General features: G+C 41.9%; 1 long non-coding RNA gene across 1 annotated transcript in view; it reads left to right on the forward strand.

Moving 5' to 3' along the window:
- The window catches only part of LOC119733304, a 38335-nt gene extending 22203 nt beyond the window's left edge, over positions 1-16132 (forward strand). The window contains exon 3 of the long non-coding RNA XR_005271760.1: positions 16094-16132. This is a non-coding gene — a long non-coding RNA (uncharacterized LOC119733304). The remainder of the gene's footprint in view (positions 1-16093) is intronic.
- The last annotated feature ends 1057 nt before the right edge of the window (positions 16133-17189 follow it).

Below are 17189 nucleotides of genomic sequence, written 5' to 3' on the forward strand. Positions count from 1 at the left end.
GGAATACCCAGCTTATTACTCAGTGTTTGAAATCCGACCAAATCATGCACACCCTGTTGATGAGATGTTGAAATGATTAGAAAATCATCCAGAATATGGACTATTCCAGAATAAATGGTTAACACTTTATATCTAGTTTAGATGGCACACATCCTGGGCCCACTTTCTTCAAAATTTGTATTGCGTCATCGGTTGACGCATACTTGACTGTTGTGTTGCAATCTGGTATTCCATCGTTTACGGAACCATGTTTAGGATGAGACAAATGATGAATTATTCAAAATGAACCAGGCTGTCTTTTAGGAACTAAACCAATCGAGCTAACGCAAAAATTATCAAGTGGCAAGTCTTGGAACGGCCCTGCGAGCCTACCTTGTCTAAGTTCTAACCCTAGTTTTTCAGAAACCACTTTTGGATTTTGAGGAGCAGATTTTAAATTTGTTGATGTCCTAAATTTTTGATTGCCTGTAAAACCTAAAAACCAATTGTAAAACCATGAATTAAGAATTTGTGCTTAATGCCATCATAGCCTGGTAACATGGTTTGAAGCACATCTTTATTTACTGGTGTTATTGGTTTGTCCTGGGATAAATGAGGTCTGTCCCCTTCCTGTTCTGCTTTTAGGCTGTGTATAGGCCTATAGGGCGATCTGACTCTGTTATTATGTTTATCCACAAATGAGTTCCGGTAGCAGGGCTTTGCTTTCTGGGGTTAATTCAATGTTTTCTTTCCCTTTCGAGCCCTGGCACGAATACAGCTCAATAATTCAAATGTTTCCTTTCGTTATTTGAATCCTTTCAGCAAAGTGAGGACCACTGACTGATGAGGGAATTGCTCTACTGAGATGAGGATGAGCCTGCCTCATGACATTGTCAGGGCTCCGACAGCCTCATCAAACAGAGACCCGAGGAAGCGGAAGCAGGGAGGAGGACCGACAGATGAACGGATGACCTGCTTGCTGGGCTACCCATTACTGATTCTTGAGGTTAGTTTTTAGTTACATGTACCTAAAGAATAAGCAGAAACAAGTAATCAAAATGGGTGATCTGGCACTCTTCTATGTTCTCCCACAAATAAAGAGTGCTGGTAGTGGGGCACTGCTTTGTGGGGTTAATTCGAACATTTCTTTCCCCACCCCTCTTGCTCTACCTTTCAGATATTTCTTAATAATGATAACCCAGTCAAAACCTAGAAAACTCAGAGTCATTGTGAAGATGTACTCTGGAGGAATGCTATCAGTCAAAACCTAGAAAACTCAGAGTCATCGTGAAGAATTATTTGATATTTTATAAGGAGGATTTAAACGTACATACAGACTGGACATTTGTCACAAAATGTCTCTCCCTGTTTATACATTACCCCAATCACATCATAAATTTGAAGCCATTTTGAAAACTGATATTCTCGTTTGACAACAATGTAAAATGGCTTAATAATGTAACTGGAAGCGCCTATTAGAAACTGAATTTTGTCCTAAGCACCTTTTTCCTATCAGTGAAAAAAAAAGAGAAAAAATACTAGCTCATCTTTTACCTTTATATGCAACATCCATAAACTTATGTAATTGGCCCATTAGAACCCTCCGATGCAAACATGCATACTCAGCCATGCTGTTACTTGGGTCAAAATCAGTCAAGTGACCGTTTTTTGACCCAATGGAATTCTATGCATAGAACTAAATTATTGACCCGTTTTGACTGCTTAAGTAACTGGCCATGAGAATGACTTGACCAACTGTGACCCGTAGAACAGTTGTTGATAATGAATATTTGCTGACTGTTATTGTCTCGTTAAAGTACTGTCATAGTCAGTAAGTTGCTGGTATTGACTGTTTGAAACATGATCCCTGTCAAAACAGCTGTGGGTGCTAAATTGCTGTTGACTGTTTTTGACTTGACAGTCCTTCTGATTTGAAAATCACAGGCGTGTGGAAAAAGGCACATCTGGACTTTTCGAGGTGTGTATTTTTTCTAGGTGTGTGATTTTCTAGGTGTGTGATCTGTGGTCCAGGGAAATTCAGACATGCAATTGTTCACACTACGTGGGAAGCTTTTAGGTGTGCGATGGTGTGGGGGTGTGATCGCACGCCTCAAATCAGAAGGACTGACTTGACAAAGTGCTGTCCACAGTTGATGGTTGGTATTGACTGAAACATGATCCCTGTCAAAAAATCCCCCCCTACCTATTACCCTGTTTTCAAATGCCATGTAATTGGAAGCAGAACTTTTTGGGTGGGGGCCTATTGGTATTGTCAGCAATTGGTAAGTGGCTGGTATTATCAAACAGCTGTGGCTACTGTGTGGCTGTTGATTGTTGTATTGACCTGATAAAGTATTGTATGCAAGTGGCTGGTATTGTCAAACAGCTGTGGCTACTGTGTGGCTGTTGATTGTTGTTTTGACCTGATAAAGTATTGTCTGCAAGTGGCTGGTATTATCATACAGCTGTGGCTGCTGTGTGGCTGTTGATTGTTGTATTGACCTGATAAAGTATTGTCTGCAAGTGGCTGGTATTATCAAACAGCTGTGGCTACTGTGTGGCTGTTGATTGTTGTATTGACCTGATAAAGTATTGTCTGCAAGTGGCAGGCATTATCAAACAGCTGTGGCTACTGTGTGGCTGTTGATTGTTGTATTGACCTGATAAAGTATTGTATGCAAGTGGCTGGTATTATCAAACAGCTGTGGCTACTGTGTGGCTGTTGATTGTTGTTTTGACCTGATAAAGTATTGTCTGCAAGTGGCTGGTATTATCAAACAGCTGTGGCTACTGTGTGGCTGTTGATTGTTGTATTGACCTGATAAAGTATTGTCTGTAAGTGGCAGGCATTGTCAAACAGCTGTGGCTACTGTGTGGTTGTTGATTGTTGTATTGACCAGATAAGGTATTGTCTGCAAGTGGCTGGTATTGTCAAACAGCTGTGGCTGCTGTGTGGCTGTTGATTGTTGTATTGACCTGAGTAATGTTATAGAGTGCAGCGCTACTAACTGGCGGCTCCTCATCATGCTCTCCACCAATGTACTGATTTCCTCTTTCTTAGCGGTGTTTCCAGTCATGTCTTCATGTCAAGTTGAACTTTAGCGCATACTGATCAACATGGTGAGCCAGAATATATGTAACATCATCTGGTTTGGGAGCATTTTAAGGGAGTTTTTCCTTCCTTTCCTGTGCATTTGGGGCTGTAGCAGTTTTTCTGCGCACCAAGACGTCAGGTATCTTTTGTGACTAGTAGATCACACCTTCTGCTGGTAACAATTGGATGTTCCTCCAGCACCAGTGGTATCTGTGAGACATGGTTATCCATCGTATCCTCCACAGCATTGATTTGAATCTTTTGTGCACTGAGATTGAAGGCAACCATCTGTCAGCCCGATGCAGTGTTGCCAGTGTTGTAGTCGAGTATTTTTTTCTGAGTACCGAGTACTGCCGAGTACTCAGGGATGTGATTTCTCCGTTTTTTTTGGGTGTTCAAAAGTCCACCAACGTGAATCGTGTGAATCCGTTGAGAAAGTAGGGGGGTAGAATGTGCTAATTAATTATTCATAATGAGTTTTGCTTGCCGAAATATCCGAATTTACTTACGGACATTACTTCGTTGATCGATACGCATGCACATATTGAATAACCAATGCAAGAACGAGGTTGAAGACCATGCGTTGCCGTAAGCGCGATCATGTGATTTTTCGCTCGGGTCCGAGGTTGTGATTATTTAGGTCTAGTTCCTGTGTCGGTACCCAAGATGCACGTGTTGCGCTGGTCAGGTGAACAGACTAATATTGCTCAGCGTGCACAACAGCATACAGTACAGTGCAATCGTGTGGATTATGCACGTTGTTTCATGTGCGTCGAGTGTTTGTGTACGCGGCGTGTATGGATGCTTCCAACATGGCTGCGCCCAACAAGTCGATATTGTCGCACGGAGATAAATCAGTGCGAGAGCTTGATAAAGAAGTGAAAAATAAGTTCCGGTGGGAATGGTTTCGGGACTCCCTTATTATTGACGGGCATCAGCATGAATTTCAAGAGTGTTTCGATAAAATAGCAACCGCTGGCAAGGTTTTTTGCAATTTTTGCAACGACACTATCAACTACGCGTCGAGTGGAAAGAAATTGCTCGTATCCCATGTGAAACACCCGAAGCACATCATCATTGAGTGATTAGTCTGGTGCTTTCAAAGATGGTATGTTCCATTCAGTTGTGGATGAAGCAAAACAAATATTTGTGTAGAATAATCTTGTTTTATTTATTTCTTCATGCTTTTACAATGGTTATTATTAATCACCATGGAGTATTTATAATTACAAATAAGTGAAAAATCAATGATGATGGTGATGAACTGAAACAAAATGCAACAAAAGTGAAAAAAGAAATAACAAAATTGGCAACATATTTTGGCTCAAATGATGGCCCAAAAAGCTTAGGTTGCACCACAGAGCATCTAAAATCCAAAATTTTTTAAGCGGGCCCCGGACCTCACGCCGTAATGGCTTCGCGCTTGCCAGAGTTTGTACCCGTGCATAACATTTTCAGGGATTTTTGTCACATCCCAATCACATCCCTGAGTACTTAAGTAACCGAGTACGAGTACTTGTACCTCCGAGTACAAGAACAGGTCTCCGAGTATGAGTACTTTTACTTGCGAGTACGAGTACTTTACTTCCGAGTACGAGTACAAGTAGTTGTATTCCGAATACAGCCATATGGCAAATGGTTGATTGTGCGTAATAATTGGCCCAGACCCAGTCAGACCGATATGCAGACCCAATCACGGCTAGCTGTTGTGTTTGTCTGGACGTGCACAAAGGAAAATCAGGAAACGTTGATTTCTCCACAAGCCAGTCAACCATTTCAAACTGAAAGTATTGATAAAATAAGGCCATGGTGTATAAAGTCAAGCTGTACCATTTCCCTTGAGTACTGCTATTCGAGTACGAGTACTTTGCTGCCTGAGTACGAGTTCCGTCATTTCTTTTCGGCCCGACACCGGTTGGTACACTGATGAGGTGTTGCAAGCTAATCACAGACCAAGACAGCTTGAGCACAGGTGGCATGCATCCTCACTCGAGATTGACCGCCAACTACATCAACAATGCCAGCATGTGATCTCGCTGATCCGTAAGCAGGCGCGGATCCAGGGGTGGGCCGCGGGGGCACGTGCCCCCCGTCAAATTGAGTCCACAAAAAAAAAAATGAATAAAACAGGAGGGGGAAAAGAGAGGGAGGTGAGAGAAATGGAGGGAAGGAGGAGGGCAACCTTCTAACAAAAATACCGTTGCCGATATGGAACATCAGCGGCCTGCAAACATTGTGTACTGGCCGTATGACACAGGGAACTCGAGAAGCTTCGAAGTAAACCGCCATCCCACCGTACGTATCCATACGTAACCCTGCATAGTATATGGGTTATGAAATGCGATTCATATGAGCGTACGTACCGGTACGAAAAACACGCACGTGTGACAGTCGATGTGCTGTGTTTAGCGCGATGAGCGCGACATACACGTTGAACCACGGATCAGATCCGTGGTTGAACGCTGCTCTTTGGACCACACTATTGGTCAAGGGGTGTGTTTTCGTATAACAATTTGCCAGCATTTCTTCCACGCGCTTCCAAGGAGTCCAAAACATGTCAGTTTCAGTAAAAAATGTCCGTAGAAAATCTTATCTTATTGATAAACTGAAAATTTATACCGAAGTTGATACAAAACATTAGAAAGTATCCTTGCAAAAGTTTACAAACTAAGTCTATACAATTCCGTTTCAAAAATGTACGAAAACAATTATGCAAAAGAAAATGGTTATCAAGTGAAAAACAGAAGAAACTTAAAAGGCTTGTTAAAGCAAGAGTATACATGTATATTAAACCAATGAAAAAAATCCTTATTTAACTTAAAACATTTTGCTCAAATAACTCAGGGAAAGAGGGGCCAGATATCGCCTCAGATTGCACCACAGAGCATCCAATTATCAAAAAAATTCCCGGGGCCCTTAAGCGGGCCCCGGACCCCAAGCCGAAAGACATTGCGCTCCGCATTATTAGTCTTCGGGGCAGATCTACCGACGCATCCTTAAAACAGTTTACAATCTAAGCCTATCCAATTCCTTTACAAAAATAAAATGCAAGAAATTGATTATGCAGTCGAAAATACTTGGTTATCAAGTGAAGAACAGAAGACACTTAACTAGGCTTGTATTAAGAAATACAAGAGTACAATTTCAAACCAATGAACAAAAAATATAAAAAAAATACATGGTGTTACCGCAAACCGAAGCGATAATGAAAACAAAATCCTAATAATCTTCACAACATTTTGCTGACGTGGGGCCAGGAATCGCCTCAGTTTGCACCACAGAACATCTATAGAATCAAAAATTTCCCGGGGCCCTTCAGTGGGCCCCGAACCCAACGCCGCAAGACACTGCTTCACGTTTGCATTAGTCCTTGGAGCAAATGCCTCAGCGCATCGCCCGTTGCAACAGTTTACAATCTAAGTCAATACAATTCCTTTTTTTTTTTAAATACAATGCAAGAAATTATGAAGACAAAAATACATGATTTGCAACTTTGAAGTACACAGTAGCTTAAAATTTGTAAAAACAAGAGTATATTTTAAAAAAATCCTTACAAGATTATCAACTTTTGCACAAATAATTCAGGGGGAAAGGGGCCAGGAATCGCCTCGGATTGCATCACAGAGCATCTAGAATCCAAAATTTCCCGGGGCCCTTAAGCGGGCCCCAGACCCCACGCCGTAAGGGCTTCGCGCTCCGCGCTCGCATTAGTCCTAAGAACAAATGCTCTAGATGTGCCCCCCGTCTAAAGTCTGGATCCGCGCCTGATAAGGCCAAAAGAACCCATTACTCAGAAATAGTCTCCAAGTGTTCCTGTGATCAAAAACAACTGTTTCGTGTCGCCAACAAGCTTCTCCATAGGAATAAGGAATCTTCTTTACCACAAGTACGATTCCGACAAGTCACCGGCTGACCATTTCAGCCATTTTTCACGTCCAAGATTTCTTCGATTCGTGATGCACTACCTCCCCTTGTGCCAGATACAGATACTTCTACCCCCACCCCGCCAACACAAACTACACTTACCAGTCTCTGTTCTGCCTCTCAAGATGAGACACTGCATGACCAGTCTCTGTTCCGCCTCTCAAGATGAGGTTTGCACTGTCATCTTCAAATCCCCAGCCAAATCATGTGACTTGAACCCTATACCAACCTGACTCTTTAAGCAGTGTTCTGAATTCATCGTTCCTGCCATCACCACGATTATCAACCGCAGCCTGCAATGCAGTGTTGTTCCTTCTGTTTTCAAAGTTGCTCACGTGTGTTCAGCATTGTTAAAGAACTCCAATACTACTGCCCAGTTTCCAACTTGCCGTACATCTCAAAGTTACTTGAGCGTGTTGCTATCTCCAGGCTGTCGATGCATTTACAGAATAATGATCTATTGGATAGTCGCCAATCTGCAAATCGTCAGAACCATAATGTAGAAACATTACTTGTTCATCTGTCTGCGACCACATCCTACGACAGATGGATGTTGGCAAAGTAATGGCGCTTGTGCTTCTCGATCTGTCATCAGCATTTGACACCATAGATCACGCCATCCTGATCAGTCGCTTGCACTCTTTGGGAGTGCACGATGCAGCCTTGCAGTGGTTTGACTCATACCTTGCAGACCGGCAACAGTCTGTTAACTTCAATGGAGTATTATCTGCCTCTGCCTCCCTTGACTGTGGTGTTCCTCAAGGATCTGTTGGCAGTCCCATGTTATTCACCACCTACATTTTACCACTCGACCAGATCATCCAGAAACACAACCTTCAATGTCACCGCTATGCTGATGACATACAGCTGTATCAATCCTTCAATCCATCTCAAACCAATGCTGTATCTGCCCCGGAGAATCTTGAGGCTTGCATTGATGAGATCAAGACATGGATGATGACAAACAGTCTCAAATTGAATGGCAACAAGTCTGAATGTATCCTGTGTGGCTCAAAATAACAACTCGCCAAGTTCAATATCAACAGCATTAGGACTGGAGATTGCCACATCCATCCTTCCACCAAGTGTCGCAACCTACACGTAGGTGTCACTTTTGACCCCCACATCGCTTTCAAGTCACTACAAGGAACTTCACCGGACTATATAACGGACATTATGTCGAAATATCAGCCTTCACGTAGTCTTCGTTCGGCCGGAGCGCTAAAGCTTACTGTTCCCCGCACCAACCACTCTTGGGGAGACCGGTCTTTCTCAAGCGCCGCTCCCAAACTCTTGAACAATCTACCCCTTGAAATTCGCCAGTCATCATCATTGTCTGTATTTAAATCTTCTGTGAAAACTCATATGTTTACCTCACGTTTTTGTGTTTAATGAGTTGATGTTTATAACTCCTGTCACTAATTTCTGTTATTCAAATTTAACTTAATTTATACTGTAATTGTTTTGTATGTATTGTGCGCCATGAGCGTCTTGCTTGGCGGATATCGGCGCCTTATAAATGTTCATTATTATTATTATTATTATTATTTCCAAACATGTGTCAAGTGACACATTTTTGGAAATGTCTGTGAATTGGTCCCCCCCCCCTCCTCCATGCATTGCTATTTGTACTTGGTTTGCAATAGGGCTTGCTCAATGACGTCCAAATCTGTAGGAGAGCTGCAACTGCGTATTTTACGCAATATATCATGCATTGCGCAGTGTTGAAAATGTGCGCTTATTGCTTGAAATGTTTTTCGAATTTCAACGCGGTCGATACGCGTTATGCAATTGGATGCTCAGTATGTTGATGCACGTGGCTGGTCTGTAGGAAATGACGTCATTTTACAAGACCTATTGGGGAATGCACAAATGGGTGACAACCTTCTCGCATGCTGCCAATTTCCAAACGTTTGTCAAGTGACACATTTTTGGAAATTTCTGTAAATCCGCCCTTCCCCCATGCATTCTAATTTGTAATTGGTTGCAATTGGGGGATCCACGAATGAGTGACAACCTTGCATGATGTCAATTTCCAAACATGTGTCAAGAGGCACATTTGTGGACATTTCTGTTTATCTGCCCCCCCCCCCATGTGTTCTAATCCCCCCCCCCATGTGTTCTAATTCCCCCCCCCCCAAATGTGTCGAGCGACACATTTTTGGAAATTTCTTTAAATCCCCCCATGTGCTCTAATTTGTACTCGGTTTGCATTCGGGGGATTTACAAATGAGTGACAACCTTGTCGCATGCTATCAGTTTCCAAACGTGTGTCAAGTGACACATTTTTGGAAATTTCTGTGAATCCTCCTACTCCCCTATGTGTTCTAATTTGTACTTAATTCACGAATGGTTGACAACCTTCTGGCATGCTGTCAATGTGCAGAAAACAAAATAAGATCCTTTCCAAAGATGTGTCAAGTGACACATTTTTGGAAATTTCTGTGAATCTGCCACCTCCCGAATGCGTTTCAATTGGTACCGGTACTTAGATTGCAATTGGGGAATCCTCGAATGGTTGACAACTTTCTGCCATGCTCTCAATTTGAAGAAAACAAAAGAAGATCATTTCCAAAGATTTGTCATGTGACACAGTTTTGGAAATTTTTGTAAATCCCCCAAGCGTTGTTACAATTTGGGAAGCCACAAATGAATGACAACCTTCTCGCATACCTTCTTGCATGTCAAGTGACACACTTTTGAAAATTTCTGTGAATTGGCTCCTCCCCCATGCTTCTAATTTGTACTTGGTTTGCAATTTGGGAATCCATGAATGGGTCCAAACCTTGCATGCTGTTAATTCCATAGATGTTCATAGGAGTTATTAAGGAAAATTCTGTGAATCTGGCCCCCATGGCAGTTCCACATGCATAGCGCGCACACACACAAAGGTTCTGTAATGCGTTAGTTCTGTATTTGTGAACTCCAATGATGCCGGTGACGTCACACAACATGGCGCTGTCCACATACAGAAAAAAAACATTGATGTTTGGTCCCAAATAATGTCAAAATTAGACACTTTAGAAATACGTTTTATTATCATAAATGACAGGCAATGACGGGATATGATGTTTTCTTTAGGAAATAAATGAGAAAGGGGTATAAGTTATATGCCAAGGTGTGTTTTAGGGGAATTTTCGCCAACATTTTTGCAATGCGGGATGAATTTATTCGCGTATCGAAGACTTTTAAAAGCCCTTCAAGAAAAGCGAAACGCAGTTTTTCAGAAGAAATCTTTATGTTGATACCATTATTCAGTTATGAAAATAGCCAAATCAAACTTTTTCTTGGTCGGGTCGACATTTTAAAATAAAATATAGACGTTGAAAGTCAGCCTACAATTCCAAAGCTTCGCTGAGCATTCGGGCTGCTGCATCGCTGGTTCATGATCTAGTATCCCACTAATACATGCAAACTGGCGCGCGGGTACCAACTGGCCTAGCGCCGCGTGTGTTGTGTACACAAAAGCGCCGTACAACGTGTACACATGTACATATGTGTACGTAAAACCATCGCATTTTACGGACAGTCGCAAGACATTGAATAAAATTTAAAAATACATAAAATGCAAAACAGATTACATAGAAATAAAGAACCATCTGTCTTTAGATGAAAACACTCACTTTGGACAAAATAAACACACAATCCGAAATTCACAAATGTTTAGTGTTGTACAGTGAGTGAGTGAGTGAGTGTTGTACAGCATATTAAAGCAGCACAATCCAAAACCAAGCATGAATTTGCCATCAGTATGAGACACTCTATCCTCTTAATATTCTGGGGGAAGTTGCTGACAATTAATTGGATCTATAGCTTAAACAAAACAATAACAAATAGGTTTTTGTTTGGCAATAAACGCATTCTTTATTTCACAACCAATCCATATCATTTAAAAAAAAAGTTTCATTTACAGAAGTGAAACTTCATAACAGCCATATTTTACAAGGAAATAAAGTGCACATGTAATGCATGCATGAACTCAACTAGTGAAATCAGGTTTGGCAAGTGATAAAACTATGAAAAGTCTGAAAAATTAAATAGGGTAGTTGCAGTTGATTCAATTAAGTGATTCAAAAATTCAACTTTATAAAAGGGCAAATGGATTTAAGCATACCCTCACACCTGAAGACAGTAAAGGCTTTTTTTTATATTTATTTATTATTAATATTTTGTTGGAGTAAGGAACTTGCAGTTCAACTGCACTATTTCATGAGTGGTGGTGATGGCAATTTCAGGTTTCAAATTTTCGCTTCATTAAAATTTCACATACGTACGTGTACACGTACCTGGATCGGACCTGCACCAGATTTACAAAGCACATCACTTCACAATTTGATGCAAACACAGTCCACTGTGAAGTTCTTTTCCAGTGTGAATGCATCATACATCGTCAATTTTGTTAAATATTTTAGAAAAGTTTTCACAAGTACAATTGACGACTCTTTCTTGACTTTTCGACGACTATTTACTGTTCTTTGAATAAATACATAACATGAAAATACATGTACATATACATGTAGTCACCTTTTGTCCTTTGAATACACTACGACGTGTCGCACTTACAGCATATTTTGTGAAATGAATCACAGGATGCGTCATCCTAGGGATACAACGATGCATCGTAGGTTACAATAAATGTCGTGAAATCAGGTACAGATTGTCATCGTCACTACGAACGACACTCTCGCATCCGTGTGTGCGCTGTACGCGCGCGTGTTTACAGAACCGGGATATTTTGGGTTTTACGAACTGACATCTGCCACAGTGCAGCACTTTTAGAGGCAACAAGGCATATTTGTACATTTTTGTTTTCAAAAAGTGTCGCACTGTGTGGGATGTCCCGAATCTGTAAATACGCACGCGTGCAGCGCACTCATGTGTGCACAAGTGTCGGTTTTTGGTGACATTGACAAGATATATAGGCTACCATCTGAAATGGCATTAACGACAAAACAGAAACTGTCCTGATCAAAGATTACCTCCAGTTATCTCCTAAATTCCCAAACTATCTTAATTCCCCCCCTCCCCCCCCCCCCCCCCCCCCCCCCCCCCCCGCAGTAAGATTTTCATTATGAAATGTTTACGTCAACTACGGTATGTTATTCAAGCATCTGGGACAGGGAGGCAGCGAACAGACTACACCTACCACTCCCAATTCAGATCACACTAAAAATACATGTACATGTACTCCACACCATGGACTATAGAAAGGTTCAGAGTGGGGGTTGGGCTGTTTGAATGAACATGGCCATGTCATGGCATGGTCAGGAACTGATACGGAGTTCAATCGCAATGGGTGGGTAGTACAGATCAGATGCGGAGGAATCCAAAGCTCGTCCATTATACGCGGCCATGCATGTCGTTGCCATCTTCAATCCAGAAATAGGAAGAAACTCTTCAAAACCTGAAAGCACAACAAGAATATAACAAATGGAACAAACTTAATGGGATACTTTGAGATGCATGGTGGCAGCAAATACACCAGTCCTTTTCTGGTGTTGACGTCAATTTGAACATGTGCACATTAGGTTAAATGTGACATAAAAAAAATGAAAAGGACAGGTAAAAGGAAGCGTCTCAAAAGTCTCTGTTGAAAATTATTGCCAGGTTATTTTCAAGATTTTTGTCTGTGCCTTATCTTAAACAACTTTGCTGGGATTTTTCTTGCATTGAATTATGAGTGTTAAAAACTATAGAAGATAAGAAAGTTTCATATTTTATCTTTTTCTATAGGCACAGACATATATGTAAACATGTACTTGTACATGTACATGATGTATGTACATGCATGTACATACATGCCATGATCAATTTCTAAGTAAAATAATATCAAGATGCTCACCGATGAAAGTTATCAAATTTTCTGAAGGTATATCCTTCGTCAGGGCAGGGTACGTCATCTGCGTGTCATGGTGGAATGCCGTACACTCCGCATAAGAAGAAATGTAGGCCAACCTCCTCCACAGCGTCCGAGAGACAACCAATAGGTCTAGATGGCAAATTAAAGTACACATTCAAGTTCTTGTACAGTTACATGACTTTTGTGTTTGTACACAAGAACAAGAGCATGCATTACATGGGTTTGGAGTAAACTCGGTACCCAACAACCACAAGACTGTTAACGACTTGGTCCCTAACTGACGGGGTCTGACCGTCTGAGACAGCATGGCCAACTCAGTTCCAGGTCAACTTGGTCCCAGGTACAAATGTATAAAGTCGGTCCAATGTCAACTAAGTCTCAAGTCATTTTAGTCCCAGGTCAAATTTGAAATTAATGGAAAAAATACTCTACAATTATATGACTGAGGGCGAAAAAGAAATAGCCTAATGACGGCCCTGGCAATGTAACCTACATGTAGGGCCTACATCTCAAATCCTTTGTTTACGCATTTAGAACATACAGTACACAGTTTCCTTGAGACGTTTTCAAGAACATTAATTAAATGAGCAATGTCAGGCTCCTGCCTGCAAAGAATGACCTCCATTCCTCCATCATCATGTTCCTGCATGATGCATGCCAGCAAATCCTGACCACGCTGACTATACATGAAATGTCAAAATCATATTGAAATTGGAGGATTCAGGACTGTTAGGATTAAGGAATGCATTGTGATTATTTATTACGAATACGATTTTCTGGGTAATTGCAACTAGTAAGGCACACTGGGCAGAAATATTTCTTAGATGAAAGTCTTCTACATACACGAGTCATTGCGTCGTCCAAAAGTGCGTGCTGTGGGATAGCTCAAGGCGCCTACGCTACGACTGTTTCATGTACGACATTACTGTAATGACTTCCTGTCATGGCGCGGCGTACGTACACAAAATCCTTGTGTCGCAGGCTAAAAACAAGGAGAAACTACAAAAACTACATCTTCTGAGCAGAGTAAATACATAATCTGTAGGCTTACCTTTTCCATCTGATGCCGTGACCATATTTCTTCAGAAATTGTACAATCATTTAGATGTCCCCAAGTTTTTTGTTAGATCGATTTTTATTGATTTTTCTAGTGCTTTTAACTCCATCGTTCCACATATTTTAATTGATAAGTTATTGAGCCTGGATGTAACACCACAGCTTGCGTTGGTTATTCACAATTTTCTCTTAGATAGACCACAGAGGGTTAAGTGTAATAATATGGTGTCTAGCGTCAAATATTTGAGTTTAGGTGCTCCCCAAGGCTGCATGGTTTCACCTGTTTTGTTTTCACTGTACACCAGTGACTATGTTAATCTTAGTCCCAACTGCAGCATAATTAAGTATGCAGACGACACAGTTATTAGCGGTTACTTAACCAATGATTCCATTGAATACATTAGTGCTGTCAAAAAGTTCGTTGACTGGTGTGAGCGCCATCATTTAGTGCTTAACGTAAAAAAAACCAAGGAAATGATTTTCGACTTCCGTCGCTCAGCTGCAGTCAATGAACCCCTGGTCATAAATAATCATCCTATGGAGCAGGTTTCAGAGTATAAGTATTTAGGCACAGTTATTGACAACAAACTCAATTGGAACACAAATTCACAATTACTTTCTAGTAAAGCTAACCAAAGGTTGTACTTCCTGAGAAAACTAAAAGAGTTCCACGTTGACAATAGGATCTTAAATCTTTTTTATCAGTCACTGATTCAAAGTATTCTCACTTTTTGTTTGATCTGTAATTTTGGTAATCTGTCTAAACAAAATGTAAAGAAACTGGAGAGACCAAGGAAAATCGCTCAGCGTTTAATTGGTACTGATCTGGATTCAATTGGTTCACTGTATGAAAAAAGACTCATGCTTAAAGTACACAAAATAATGCAAGACATCTCTCATCCACTTAACAGTTGTTTTACATTCAGTAGGTCGGGTATTCGTCTTTCTGTTCCTAGGACCTCACTATGTCGCACCAGACGATCATTTGTTCCTAATGCTATTCACATGTTCAACGACAATGCAAGTAGGGTCTAACTAAGGGTTGTTAGCACTTTTTACCATGGTCTCGTAATGTAGTTTTCGCACTCTTGGAATGGATTGGTCGGGGCAGCATTGATTGGTCACAGGGGGCTACGGGGTAGGAAGGCTGAGTGTTTTTTTCTCTCTGTATCCTTCCAGCCTGATGTTGTCTATGATGTTGTCCCATGTGACCGGTTGGCGTTGTTTTGGCTGGTGCATTTTTTTAGTGTGCGGGTCTTTTGTTGCTTTGTATTTCAAACTTGTCTAATTTTGTAATTTATATAGTTTTTATATTGACTGTGTGTACCTGTATTTGGCCAGTGGATGTCAAATTTCTATGTTTTTTAACGTGGACAATAAATATATTGATTGATTGATTGATTGATTAAATTTCATTCTGTCATCTGAATCTCCGAAATCATGCCAAAACATGGCCACGAAGGTCCCCACTCGTCACGCCATGACACTGCATGTACACTTCGTACGTCGCGACTTGACGAATTCCTGTTTTATTCACCCTCAGTATTGGCTAAAATCTCACGAAAGCATGTCGACCCAAACCTTTCGTCCATATCAATGTGAACCTAGATAACCCATTTATTGATAGATTGACCAAGTATGCGTCACAAAACTGCATTTTACTTTGAAAATGATGTTTTCTGGAAGTGGAAATGACGGCACGAAAACGCTTAATCGTACCAGGTGGCAAGTCACACGCTGCATAAAAAACACACATTATCAGAATTTGTGCACGCTAGATGGCAACTGTCGACCGTACATAGCTTCATTGATGGTTTGTAGAGCCTTATTTGGTAATCTGTTGCATATTCATTTTAATAAACCAATCAATCTTTATATCTTTCGCGGGGTATTTCAATCCACCAACGAAACAAAGGGATCGCTGCGCGTAATGTTCTTTAACATCGCGCTAGATTGTCACGTGGTATTACCACTAACTCCATCTCGCCAACAGAGGGCGTACTTTTGTATGCGTGAAACTGCCGTGTTCTTGATGCATCCTGTTCATATGCATTGCAACCGTTAACTGACTTAAATTGTGTTCCAGATGAATTTTGTTCGTTCCGTTCTTCTTTTAACTCAAACATATTCTGAATCCACACCGCCCCCCATTAATGGATCTTTTTCTCACTCTTCAACAGTGAACAACTTTATTTACCGTGTGGAACGTCATCCCACCTCATGAATGGACTCCACCGTGACTACGCTTCTTGAGAGGTTGATATTAGCAGTGTTTTCAGCAGACTTTAAGGCCTGGATCTCGATTGGATTGAACACTTGAACACTTGACCGGAGTTGACGACCCCAAGGCCTTGACCCAGTGGTGCGGACCCACGGAATTGGCCTGAGTCTTTGGCCCACGGCCATGCTCCGAGTAAGTGGCGGTTGACGGTTGTCGTCACACGGACTGGCCCGAGTCATCGACCATGCCTTGACCCGAGGTGCCAAGCTACGGACTTGACCAGAGCCGTCGACCCGCGGCCTTGTGCAACTTGAACACTTGAACACTTGACCCGAGTTGATGACCCCAAGGCCTTGACCCAATGGTGCGGACCCACGGAATTGGCCTGAGTCTTTAGCCAACGGCCATGATCCGAGTAAGTGGCGGCCCACGGCCTTGCGCCGGGGTGTCGTCCTACGGACTGGACCGAGTCATCGACCATGCCTTGACCCGAGGTGCCAAGCTACAGACTTGACCAGAGCAGTCAACCCGCGGCCTTGTGCAACTTGAACACTTGACCCGAGTTGATGTCCCCAAGGCCTTGACCCAGTGGTGCGGACCGACGGAATTGGCCTGAGTCTTTAGCCAACGGCCATGCTCCGAGTAAGTGGCGGCCCACGGAATTGGCCCGAGACTTCTGCTAAAAAAATCAGGGGAAAAGTGGCCAGGAAACGCCTCAGATTGCACCACAGAGCATCTATGATCCAAAATTTTCGGGGCCCTTAAGCGGGCCCCGGACCCCACGCCGTAAGTGCTTCGCGCTCCGCGCTCGCATTGGTCCTCCGGCCAAATACCCTCTATGCTAATTTCACCCTAGCGGTGCCCCCACCTTATTTGTACCTTCATCAGCGAATGGCTGAGGCTCGGACTACAAGTGGCCTAAATCCCTTTCCAAAATAGAAAATTGTGAAAAAATACGGAGATGGAACATGGTTCTCAACTTTCAGTACATAACAAACTTGATGAAGAACAAAAAAAATTACATATTTAAATGGAATTTTCGATGTTTAAAACGG

Source organism: Patiria miniata, unplaced genomic scaffold, assembly GCF_015706575.1.
Source record: "Patiria miniata isolate m_02_andy unplaced genomic scaffold, ASM1570657v1 HiC_scaffold_25, whole genome shotgun sequence".
Classification (NCBI taxonomy): Eukaryota; Metazoa; Echinodermata; class Asteroidea; order Valvatida; family Asterinidae; genus Patiria; species Patiria miniata.